Source organism: Pipistrellus hanaki, assembly GCF_964339955.1.
Source record: "Pipistrellus hanaki genome assembly, chromosome: 3".
Lineage (NCBI taxonomy): Eukaryota > Metazoa > Chordata > Mammalia > Chiroptera > Vespertilionidae > Pipistrellus > Pipistrellus hanaki.
Window position 1 is genome coordinate 156,757,808 of NC_140505.1, and position 12,467 is coordinate 156,770,274.

General features: G+C 37.5%; 1 long non-coding RNA gene across 1 annotated transcript; it reads right to left on the bottom strand.

Moving 5' to 3' along the window:
* Positions 1-681: 681 nt before the first annotated feature.
* Positions 682-6,077, bottom strand: LOC311619183. Its single transcript, XR_014794453.1, has 3 exons — positions 5,959-6,077; positions 2,693-2,794; positions 682-1,075 (listed from the first exon to the last, which is right to left on the bottom strand). It is a non-coding gene; the product is annotated as an uncharacterized lncRNA (long non-coding RNA).
* Positions 6,078-12,467: the final 6,390 nt, after the last annotated feature.

A 12,467-nucleotide genomic window follows, 5' to 3' on the forward strand; every position in this document is an offset into this window, starting at 1 on the left:
TTTTTTCATGGAACTAAATAACTTTATTCTTTAATGTATTGCCCATTTTGATCAATGACCTTTTGCCATCTTTCAGGCAGCATCATAATCCCACGTTCAAAAAACTTCTGTTTTTTATTAGCAAAAAACTGAATCAGGTACGATTTGACATCATCATCATTATTGAAATTTTTACCATTCAAGGAGTTTTGTAAAGATCGAAACAAAAAGTAATCAGATGGTGCAAGGTCAGGACTATATGGTGGATGTGGCAAAACATCCCAACCAAGCTCCGTTAATTTTTGCCGAGTGACCAAAGATGTGTGTGGCCTTGCATTGTCATGATGGAATACAACACCTTTTCGATTTGTCAATTCGGGCCGCTTTTCTTCAACTGCATTGTTTAATTTCGTTAGTTGTTCAATGTAGACATCAGAATTGATCGTTCGGTTGGGTGGTAAGAGTTCAAAGTAGACAATTCCTTTGTAATCCCACCAAACTGATAACAAAACCTTCTTTTGATGAATATCAGCTTTTGATGTTGTTTGAGTTGGTTCACCTGGCCTGCTCCACGATCTTTTCCGCTTGATATTGTTGTAAACAACGCATTTTTCATCGCCAGTTATCAGTCGTTTTAAAAATGGATCATTTTCATTACGTTTCTTTAGCAAATCGCAGCTGCTAATGTGTTGCGTTAACTGTGATTCTTTCAGTTCGTGAGGAACCCATGTATCGAGTTTTTGAACATAGCCAAGTTGTTTTAAGTGATTTTCAATGCATGTATGTGATACATGAAGCTTCTCTGCAATCTCACGTGTTGTACTGTGACAGTCCGAATTGATTATTGCTTTGATTAGGGCGTCATCAACTTCAACTGGACGACCAGAGCGTCTTTCATCTTTGAGTGAAAAATCACCAGAACAAAATTTGGCAAACCAATTTTGACACTGCCGTTCTTTTAAGGCTTCATCACCATAAACAGCACATAACTTTTTATGAGATTGTGATGCGTTTTTCCCTTGCGGAAATAAAAAAGCAAAATATGACGAAAATGTTCCTTTTGATTTTCCATTTTTCAATGAACGCCAAACAAAAACTACAAAACAGATCAAAAAACTTTTTTTACTGATTAACAGCTGAATAGCCAACTATCAAATACAAAATGTGTTTTATATTTGTACTACGTCTGCAAACCTAAAAATTCAACTGAAGCCATATATGTGTGAAACCCGCAATTACTTAGTTGCCGACCCAATATATATATTCATAATATGGCATACATGTTTGTATGTATATTTGAAGAATGAAAAGTAAAACACTAAAATAAAAGTTTTCTCTAATGTGATTATGAAAACAAAAAGATTATGATGTACATTGTTATGCCAATAGATTTTGAAGAAGAAGAAGAAGAAAGAAAGAGAGAGAGAATATGAATTTTCAGTTTTCCTTGGAGACTCTCAAAACATAATTCCACTCATTTTTTTTTTTCACTATGGAAAAAATAGAATGTTGATGGAATTAAAAAAAAAAACAACAACAATTAATGGGCCTTTTCCGATTGTCACTAAGGGTGCTTGACTCCTGGCTCCTCTCTTCATAGCCATGATTTTCAAATGGGATCTAGTCCAACCAGGCTAAATGCAATTGAGTTTGTTTGTTTGAAAATAAAGCTCTGTTCGGCAAGCTTCAGGGGCCTTTCATTAGACCACTTAATTGAACACATGACAATCCATTCAGAACTCTCACCAGACTGCCTTTGCAAAGCAATTTATAAACCTGGAAACAATGACTTCTAATTGATCCCTGCTTTAATTTTTAACTGGCTTGACCAAACTGCTAACTGTTCATCACCTAGAGTTAAAGCATTCCAAGATTTAGGCTATTTCTCTCCAAAAGTGAAAAATCGCCTATGTAAATCAGAAGCCTGAAGAAAAACATTAAGGAAAGTGAAAAATATGTCTATCTCTTTGCATTATGTTTACTACTCTGCCAAGTGTAACACAGAACCACATGAGATTTGTTTTCCAAGGACCTGGTTCTATTACCACCTGTATAACCTTATACAGATTTTAAAAACTTCTCTGAAGACCTATTTTCTCTTCTGTAAAATGGAAGAATATTAACCCAATAGTTGCTGCAAAGATGAATATGATTTTGTACTTTGCAAATCATAAAACACCATTGTAGTAATGGGGAAAATGCTGGTTTGAAGATAGCGCTGTTTAAATAATAGCTACCTCTTAGGATCACTAAGAGGATTAAGTGAAATAAAATGAGGTAATATAAAATAAGCACCTAATAGGGTACTCAGAATATATTCACACTAAATTCAAGGTAGCTATTATTTTTTACCACTAATACTAGTAATTAGTAATATGACAAAAATATGTTTCTGAATGCAACCCCCCCCCCCTTTTTTTTTTTGTCAACTACAAATTGAATGCCTTCTCTGCATCTAAGGAACATTTTTTTGTGTGTGTGAAATTCACATTCATGAAGAGAGAAAAAGTCCCTGTCAGATTTTTCTTGTTTTGATTCTTATCTACTCTCTATTCATTTTTACAAATTGCTGATACTAACAGATATAGTAGTAGACAGAATGTAATTCCATCTGTGAAATAGGAAATATAGTGCATAAGTAAGATGAGACTAAGTGATGCTACAGTAACAGATAATCACTGAATTTTAGTAGCTTAAATTAGTGAGGATTTACTTGCTTGTGCTTTATGGCCTTTGCAGGTCAGCAAAGGCTTTGTTCTTAGAATCACTCATAGTTCCAGGCATCCCTCATCGTGAACATTGCCAATCTTCATACCTGGAGGAAAAGACAAGATTCAAGGGTCACAGGTAGAAACTTTTGCTCACAATCCGTTTGCCAGAAGTGTTTGCATGGCCTCATACAAATGAAAGGGAATCAGGGAATACCATTTTCTGCCATCCCAGGAAGGAGAGAAAACCATAACTATTTGGCAATAGTACTAATGATGGCTACATATTGTTCACATGAAAAACACTTTCCAAATGCTAGATATTACTATTCCCTTTCTCCACCTGTTAAAGAAAAATTGGTAATTAAACTCTATTTTTTTAAGTTTTAAATCTTGCTTTATTATTCTGTAGAATTGAGCCAATTTAAGTGTCCACTAAGATTTCAAAGAATTCTGCTTTAGCTTCTTAGGTACCGTGGATAAAAGAGCATTGCCTAGCATTCCTGACACTCAGTCTTCCCAGTGGGGTACATTTTCCAGAGACCCTTATTTAGTGTATATATATATATATATATATATATATATATATATATATGTGTGTGTGTGTGTGTGTGTGTGTGTGTGTATATATACACAATTTTTTTTAATGAAGATATATATAACTGCATTTATTAAAATATATATATTTTGGCCAAACTGGTTTGGCTCAATGGATAGAGCGTCGGCTTGGGGACTGAAGGGACCCGTGTTCGATTCCAGTCAAGGGCATGTACCTTGGTTGTGGGCATATCCCCAGTGGGGGGTGTGCAAGAGGCAGCTGATCGATGACTCTCTCTCATCGATGTTTCTGGCTCTCTATCTCTCTCCCTTCCTCTCTGTACAAAATCAATAAAATATATTTTAAAAATATATATATATATTGTATTTTAAATATAATATAAAATATATTATATTTTATATATAATACAAAATATATTATATTTTATATATAATATAAAATATATTATATTTTATATATAATATAAAATATATTATATTTTATATATAATATAAAATATATTACCCACGTGCCAGAGTAGGTCCATCCAGATTATAACTCCTCAGATCCATAAGTGACACACTCAGGGGGGCAGATTCAGTGAGCACCAAAGCCGTACTGAAGCAAGTCTTGCCTCATAAGAGTGTCTCCAGCACAGAAGGTCTCCCATCATAGACACAGCTAATCCTCATAGTCAATTGGTCTGGAGGTCAATTACTCTCGGTGATACCAACCCCCATAGCTCCCCCCCCCCAATAGCTCCCCTATACCCGGTTCCCACCCTATCCTCTGCCCTTACCACCCCCCCCCCCCACTGTCCTCATCCATAGGTGTATGATTTTTGTTCAGTCTCTTCCTGCACCCCCCACATCCCTTTCTCCCTGATAATTATCAATCCACTACCATTCTATGCCCCTGATTCCATTATATTCACCAGTTTATTCTGTTCCTCAGATTTTTAATTCACTTGTCTTTTAGATTCACTTGTTGATAGATATGTATTTGTTGTTCATAATTTTTATCTTTAGCTTTTTCTTCTTTTTCCTCTTCTTAAAGGGTATCTTTCAGCATTTCATGTAATACTGGTTTGGTGGTGATGAACTCCTTTAGCTTTTTGTTATCTGTGAAGCTCTTTATCTGCCCTTCAATTCTGAATGGTAGCTTTGCTGGGTAGAGTAATCTTGGTTGTAAGTTCTTGCTGTTCATCACTTTGAATATTTCTTGCCACTTCCATCTGGCCTGCATAGTTTCTCTTGAGAAATCAGCTGACAATCATACAGGTGCTCTCTTGTAGGTAACTAACTGTTTTTCTCTTGCTGCTTTTAATATTCTCTCTTTGTCTTTTGCTCTTGGCATTTTAATTATGATGTGTCTTGGTGTGGTCCTCTTTGGATTCCTTTTGTTTGGGGTTCTCTGTGTTTCCTGGACTTATAAGTCTATTTCTTTCACCAGGTGGGGGAAGTTTTCTGTCATTATTTCTTCAAATAGGTTTTCAATATCTTGCTCTCTCTCTTCTTCTGGCACCCCAATAATTTGGATGTTGGTATGCTTGAAGTTATCCCAGAGGCTCCTTAGATTATCTTCATATTTTTGGATTCTTTTTTATTTTTGCTTTTCTAGTTAGGCATTTTATTTTTATTTTATTATTATTTTTTTTTGTATTTCAAATCTTTGACTTGATTCTTGTGATCCTGTAGTGTGCTGTTGAATCTCTGTATATTATTCTTTATTTCAGTTAGTGTATGCTTAATTTCTAGTTGGTCCTTTTTCATATCCTTGAGGGTCTCACTAAATTTATTGGCCTTTCCTAGAAAATTCTTGAAAAACCTTATAACCGTGGTTTTGAACTCTATATCCAGTAGTTTGCTTTCCTCCATTTATGTCATTTATGCTCTCTTTGTCTCCGAATTTTGGTTGCTTCCCTGTGTTGATAGAGTGGCTTTGTGTGTTAGGTGTCCTATAGAGCCCAGTGGTTCAGCCTCCCCATTTACCTGAGGTGGACACTCTTGGTGCATCCCTTTGTGGGCTGTGTGCACAGTCTTGTTGTTGTTAAGCCTTGATTGTTGTTGGTATCACCGAGAGTAATTGACCTCCAGACCAATTGGCTATGAGGATTAGCTGTGTCTATGATGGGAGACCTTCTGTGCTGGAGACACCCTTATGAGGCAAGACTTGCTTCAGTAGGGCTTTGGTGCTCACTGAATCTGCCCCCCTGAGAGTGTCACTTATGGATCTGAGGAGTTATAATCTGGATGGACCTACTCTGGCACGTGGGTACTGGCTCTTGGATCTCCAAGGAGGTGCTAATTTAGCTTCTGCCTGAGGCCACCCAGTAGGAGCTATGGAGAGATCTGCAGATTCCTCTTCTTTGTTTATGTTTTGGAGGTGCTCAGATGAAGCCCAGCTGTGAAGCAATGCAACCTGCTTTGGGACCTTGGGCCTTCTTTTTGTATGTTCTGGGTCTTTCTGATTCTGCTACAGTTTGATAGGTAAGTTTAGAATTCAAAGGACCAGGCCATTCATATGGCCTCTGCACACAACTTGGATGGGACAGAGTCTCAGGGTGGAGCAAACAGTAATGGCTTCCCGTCAGCCCTGCCCTAAGAGGCCCTCAGGTCTCAGGGTCCCTTGATAGTCACTGCAAGCACCTCTGAGAGAAAGCCACCCTCAAGTTCTGCCCGCTGCCAGACAGTCCAGTTTCTCCCATATGAGTCTGGGTCTCCAGAGTCTCACCTGGAACTGGAGTTCAGAGCAGTCAGGAGCTAGTGTCTCCGTCTGGCTTGAAAAAACCAGCCGCATTCTCAGTTGCCAGCCCTCTCCACATGCATGTCTTCGTATCTCCGCACTTTACTTCTGCAGCTTCTCTGAGTCTCAGTGTGCTTTTCTCTTCCCTTCTACCCTGTTACTCCGAAAATAAGACAGTGTCTTATATTAATTTTTTCTCCCAAAGTTGCGCTAGGTCTTATTTTCAGGGGATGTCTTATCTTTCCATGTACTAGGTCTTATTTTCGGAGGATGTTTTATTTTCGGGGAAACATGGTAGTTGCAGAATTTCCACTTAACCAGCCTTCCTGTGGTTATGGATGATGTCTGTTTTGTCTTTTAGTTGTAGTTTTGAAGTGGTTGTCCGAGGTGGCAAGTTCAGGTGTTTACCTATGCCACCATCTTGGTTTCTGGTAGTTAAACTCTTTACAAAAGAAAAATGCAAAACACTGAAATATTTTGTGCTGATATATGATATTGATGTAAATTTTTAAATATCAAATCTTAAAAAATGTCTTTTTGGTATCTTCAGTCTTCCCAAAATGATGTTCTTTGACATTAAAAATTCACTAACATTACACTCAAGTTTTAAAAAAAAAGACTTTTCCTCTTTGAAGCTAAAAAGTGCTTTTTCCTTAAATCTCACTGCCTTTCTCTCGTTTTCTCAAGTAAGCGAAAGCAGACCCCAAAATACTGTTTTCATCACAATAGTGGAATTCAACTACAAAAATATCTCTGATATTTAGTGCAGGCAGCCCAAGAAACGTTAAAAATAGTTTTGATACATTCTAGGATATTATTATAGTTGTTTTGTGGTAGAGTATCTATTCATATCTTGTGATTCTAACACTTAAAATTATTATACCTTTGAAAAACAATTACTTTCCAGTTTTAAAAGGAATTTTAATGATACACTCCTATTTTTAACTCCAAGGCGTGTGTGTGTGTGTGTGTGTGTGTGTGTGTGTGTGTGTATGTGTGCGTGTAGTTATTCTTTTGGATCTGAACGAGAGCTCCTGTACCTTATTTGGTTCTCCTTCTACAATTTATTATTTAATTTAATATAGGACATGTAAAAACAAGTTGATTTCCTTATATGATTATGACTTTACTTTAGAGTCTATTTGAGTTGTTAGAATTAGTTCTTTACAGATGGTTGCAGGTTTTAGAAACTCTGTAAACTAAAAAAGTTTAGAGGGGATTTACTTTACCCCTTCCAACTCGGTGGGAGGGAATTTCTTTCCTTTTCTTATGGCCATCCTATTCAGTGATTCTATGTGCCGGCTCTGCTCCTTCAATTATCAATTTCTTTATTTTTCTTTTATTTTTCAGTGAAATTCCTGGGACTGGAGGAATAGGCCAGGCGAGGAATGTCTCTAACCTGCATAGCAGCCCCAAGTACTACTAGATGTTCTCACCATGCTTATTAAAGGGGAAGTAAGATGTAGGGGAACCTAGCAGATCTTCATTTGGACTAAGGACTGAATCCTTTGTCTTGGGCCACATTTGTTAAACTCTCTAAACCTCAATTTACTCATCCACATGGAGGAAATTTAGCAAGTCCTCATTATCAGAGGATAATTTTTACCAGAAAGAAAAAAAAAATATCTGAAGGAGGGTCAGTATTTTATACCAAGTGTAGGAAAAAATAATGAGACCTGTATTTTACCATAACTTTTAAAAACTGAAAAAAATATTTAGGTTACAATTGCTGCCATGCAGTACTTAGTCTGGGCAAAGGCTAAATCACATTAGAGATTTTTTTTTTTAGCCTAATTTTTCTGACACATTTAGATGATTTGGACTCACATCCCTCAGTTTATGTATGACATCACGTCATAGCCATATAGAGTATTGCTCTTGAAAAAATGTTTTCTAAAATACTTTCATGTTTATATTTTCTATGTCAAACCATTGTTTGCAACAGTTTTCACGATGTTAACATAGTTAAAACAACTGAACTTCCTTCTCAGTTACTGCTTCCTACTAGACAATGTCAACTTTAGGGCAAATTCCTAGAAGTGGGTCAAAGGGAATGCATATTTTACATTTCCAAACCTATTGCCAAACTACCATCCAGAGGTTCACTAATCTCCGCAGTTACAAGCAAGCCATACAAGAAAATTCCCATTTCCATACATGCTCCTTTAGACTAGGCCTTATGTTTTTAATCTTGCCAAATAGAGACTGGGACCTCAGGCATGATATTACAGATAAACCCTAGCGTTAAGCAGAAAGGGAAGTTTGTATAGGGACTCATTTTGTAATAGATCAATTGGTTAGTAATTATATTCATGTTTTGATGACTTTTACCTCCTTGAATAATCTTATAATAATGGGGACTCAGGGAATGAATACAGGATAAGGAGGACCCTCTCCCTGCCTCTGATAGAGCTGTAAAAACTAAGTTCGAGAAGGTCTGTAAAGTGACAGCTGCTTCATAGGCACACAATCTAAGTTCCTCTTCTGCCTTTCAGCTTTGGGGCTAAGGTTCAGGTCAAGACTCTGTAGGGAAGTAAGTCACAGAACCTGTGGCTTATTTGAACATAGAGAATTCGGGTAGCCTCCGGGACAAGCAAGGCAATTTTCTTTTTGCTGGATGGTTTCATAAATCTAGAGATAAGGACTGTGGGGATGAAATGGCTGAATCTGCCTCTCATCTGCTACCCTTCCCAACCTCGCTGTGAGTCAGGTTGTTTTTATAGGGTTGGCCTAATGCATTTTATGCTGACTCGCTTTCCTGGAGGAAGTAACCCACACAGGGCTTTCAAAGAATTGATTTTTTTTTTTTTTCCTGATTAGGCCACATGTGGCCTTGTGCAAAAGGTGAAGAAAATTTATGTTCATTTAGTAGCAATAAGAAGCTATAGAAGGGTTTTAGACAGAGGGGTGACATTTAAAAAATAATCTACCTCTACTAGTAATGTGGAGAACTGGTGTGGGGAATCAGAATGGATATCAGTGGACCTTAAAGAGGCTGTGTTATATTTTTAAGTATTAACTTGTGTATTGTAAACTGTCTAGGGCTAGAGTACCTTGGTAAGCAGAAATGAATATCAGATCTACTTGTAAGTATGTCTCAGTAGGGCTAAATATTGCAACGATGATCAGATCGTGATAAATCAGAGAAATTAAAATTGTATAAATCATTGTATGCATCAAGTAAATTTCTGATTTGGCTTCCCATGTAGATTTTCTTATGGCGTAAGAGTATGTCAATGAGCCAATAAACATTTTTTGTTTGACAATTACATTCCTCACTATAAATGGAGACATCTTCTTTTCTGAGTTAGATTACCCTCACCCTATATTAGTTTCTCTGAGTTTGATCACCCCTGACAAAGTTAAATTTCTGGACATGCAAAGCTAAGATCAAGCTCTGACTATCCTAAGCAATCTAGACAGTCTCTTATTGGTATCTTTGTATTATTGGTCTCGGTCTACACAGTTCTTATGGTAGAATTATGCTACAGTAAAATTTGTGTAAGAGGATTAATTTGCATACTACTTTAATACTGTCGATATGTTTTAAATAGACCTATTTTAATACTTGAAATAATTATTAAAGACTCACTCACATATGTAAAATGGCCCAGTTGTAGTTCAGATTTCCTGGGGAAAAGATTTCAAAGCTCTCATAATAATGAGCAGAAGATTTATTGTGGCGTGATCTCTGGAACAACTCAGGTGAGGGAGAAAAGGCAGCAGGATTAGGCAGAGGGAGATGTTGAGCTCAGATGTAGGTCTAAAGAGGCCTCAGCCTATCCTGCAGGGAGCTCTGGAGTTGGGATGACCCTTCAGAGTTGTCCCATCTGAGGTAAGAAACCAGGCCTTTGCACCCCAACTTCAACAAACTGTTGAAAAGGGGAGAGACAGTTCATTAGGCTGAGGGAATAACTGGAGAGGGACTCAGCTGTGGGTTGTCAGAATCCAGTGCTTCCAGAAGTGAACTTGGATGGTGTCCCATAGCATCTGCTACCAGCCCACTGAAGGCTTTGTCCACAGCCTATGTTTGTTATATTCATGTACCACTAAACATTGCTCTTTAAAAATGTCTGTACTGCCTCTTGATATGATATACTTAGATCACATCACTTCTATATTACCCCACTTGCCCTCAATCTAAACATGAAGAAACATCAGACAAACAAAAAGTGAGGGATATTATATAAAAAAAACTGGCCTATAAGGGAAGGGGGAGTCAAGGATTGAATGAAAGGAGGTGAAGGGATTACCCAAAGAACATATATGTGCCTGACCAGCATGGCTTAGTGGTTGAGTGTTGAGTTATGAATCAGGAGGTTGCGGTTCCATTCCCAATTGGGGCACATGCCGGATTGTGCATGATATTCGTACACTCAGGGCGGGGGTGGGAGGGTTGGGGGGGGGGGGGGGATCCCTCAACCTAGCCTAGCTCTTTCACAATCCTGGAGCCCTCAGGAGATGTCTGACTGCCACGGACGTGGGAGACGCTCCTGCCACTGCCACTATGCTCACCAGCCATCAGCCCGGCTTCTGGCTGAGCAAAGCTCCCCCTGTGGGAGTGCACTGACCACCAGGGGGCAGCTCCTGTGTAGAACGTCTGCCCCCTGGTGGGCAGTGTGTGTCATAGTGACCTATCCTTCCACCATTTGGTCAATTTGCATATTACGCTTTTATTATATAGAATATTTCTATTGTATGTCTCTCTCCCTTCCTCTCTGAAATCAATAAAAGTATATTTTTTAAAATAACATATATGTATAACTCATGGGCACAAACAACAGTGTGGAGATGGCTAGAGGGAAGGGGGAAAAGGACCTAGGGGGAGGGTGGACGGGGGGGGGGGGGAGGGGTGTGGAATGGGAGCATCTGTAATAGTGGCAACAAAAAAAATAAAGAAAAAAATAACTGGTCTATACTCTAAAATGTAAATGTCATGAAAAATAGGCTGAGAAATTATTTCAGATTTCATAAGGTTAAAAAGATAAACAGCTAAATGCAACATTTAGTCCCCAATTAGATCTTTAACCACAATTTTTAAAAGGCAAAAAAATTATGCCATCTGAAGAGACACCAGAGTATAAACCACAATTGTTAAATTACAATTTGCCATAAAAAGCATTACAAAGATAATTGGCAAAAAATATGATTAAGATCTGTAAATTAGAAAATATTAATGTACATTTTCCAATGTTGATCATTATCCTGTGGTTATGTAATAGAATATCCTTGTTCCTAAGAAATACCCACAGGAATATGTAAGCATAAAGTGATAAAATGTTCCATTTGAATAGTACCACTTATTTTTATCTCAAATATTCCCAAATTAGCTCCAGGAAAACTAGCATATCTGTCACTAGAGAACATGACATTTTCAGTAACTAGGACTAATTACATCTCACAGAAATATGTTTACCTAGAATGCATACAAAGAGAATAGAGCCTTTTTTTTTCTTTATAGGAGCCCCTTCGTATAATTTTTTACAAAAGCCATTTCAAAATGGCTTCATTTTATTTCAGATTTGTGCAACCACCTCCTTCCTGACTGTGTATTTTGTTCTTTAGGTCCAAAGGCCCTGTATCATTTATCTTTCCTTTGATGGTTTATAAAGAACAACTTGTTGGGAACTAGTTCCAAATTATGTAAATACAGTTAGTGAGCCTCCATGGGAATTATATATCTAAATAATAGTAAAGTAATCCCTTTATGTTCAAGCAGTATTTGAATCCTGCTGAGTTCCTCTGAATAAAATAATAATATTATTATAAACATTTACAGTTACTAAGTGCTTTCATCAAAGGAACCCAAAACAATTTATAGGCATTAATTAAGCAATTGAACACTACTGTCAGCACAGTGCATACTATCCTTCTCATTTTAAAGATGACTCAACTAAAGAAAAAGTAAAAGGAGATAGATAAATGAGAGGTAGATATATGCATATATACACACACATATATACTACATACACTGAGTGGCCAGATTATTATAATCTCTGAAAGCATAATAACCTGGCCACTGAGTATATATATATTAGAGGCCTGGTGCATGAATTCGTGCATATGTGGGGTCCAGCCAGCCTGGCGTGGGGCGGAAGGAGAGAGACATGGACGGTTGGATGGCTTGCCTGCTGGTTGAACTCCTGATTGAGGGGACAATTTGCATATTAGCGTTTTATTATATAGGATATACATACACTGAGTGGCCAGATTATTATGTGTTCAGAGATCATAATAATCTGGCCACTCAGTGTATACTTAAGTTAAAATTAAAAGGAGAAAAATAATAGATGGATAGATATTTGCATATATACTACATCTATTTAAGTAATATGGGATATAGAAAATAATGTCTACCACATAGACCTATGCCCCTTCACACACACACAAACACACACACACACACACACACACACACACACACACACTCAAGGCATAAAACTCATCCCAGTTTGACCAGGAATTTCTTAGTTTGGGCACTAAAAATCCTGTGTCCT